The sequence below is a fragment of the Panthera uncia genome, assembly GCF_023721935.1.
Source record: "Panthera uncia isolate 11264 chromosome B2 unlocalized genomic scaffold, Puncia_PCG_1.0 HiC_scaffold_25, whole genome shotgun sequence".
Classification (NCBI taxonomy): Eukaryota; Metazoa; Chordata; class Mammalia; order Carnivora; family Felidae; genus Panthera; species Panthera uncia.
This window is the reverse complement of record NW_026057581.1, coordinates 1022350-1023150: the sequence shown is the minus strand read 5'-3', so window position 1 is coordinate 1023150 and position 801 is coordinate 1022350.

Here is an 801-nt window from a genome sequence, read left to right as displayed (position 1 = left end):
ATGAAAAGATGCTCAACATCACTCCTCATCAGGGAAATACAAATTGAAACCATACTGAGATACCACCTCATGCCAGTCAGAGTGCTAAAATGAACAAATCAGGAGACTATAGATGCTGGCGAGGATGTGGAGAAACAGGAACCCTCTTGCACTGTTGGTGGGAATGCAAACTGGTGCAGCCGCTCTGGAAAACAGTGTGGAGGTTCCTCAAAAAATTAAAAATAGACCTACCCTATGACCCAGCAGTAGCACTGCTAGGAATTTACACAAGGGATACAGTAGTGGTGATGCATAGGGGCACTTGTACTCCAATGTTTATAGCAGCACTCTCAACAATAGCCAAATTATTGTAAGAGCCTAAATGTCCATCAACTGACGAATGGATAAAGAAATTGTGGTTTATATACACAATGGAATACTACATGGCAATGAGAAAGAATGAAATATGACCCTTTGTAGCAACATGGATGGAACTGGAGAGTGTTATGCTAAGTGAAATAAGTCATACAGAGAAAGACAGATACCATATGTTTTCACTCTTATGTGGATCCTGAGAAACTTAACATAAGTCTATGGGGGAGGGGAAGAAAAAAAAGAGGTTAGAGTGGGAGAGAGCCAAAGCATAAGAGACTCTTAAAAACTGAGAACAAACTCAGGGTTGATGGGGGGTGGAAGGGAGGGGAGGGTGGGTGATGGGTATTGAGGAGGGCACCTTTTGGGATGAGCACTGGGTGTTGTATGGAAACCAATTTGATAATAAATTTCATATTAAAAAAAAAAAAAAGCTCTCGGACCAAAAAA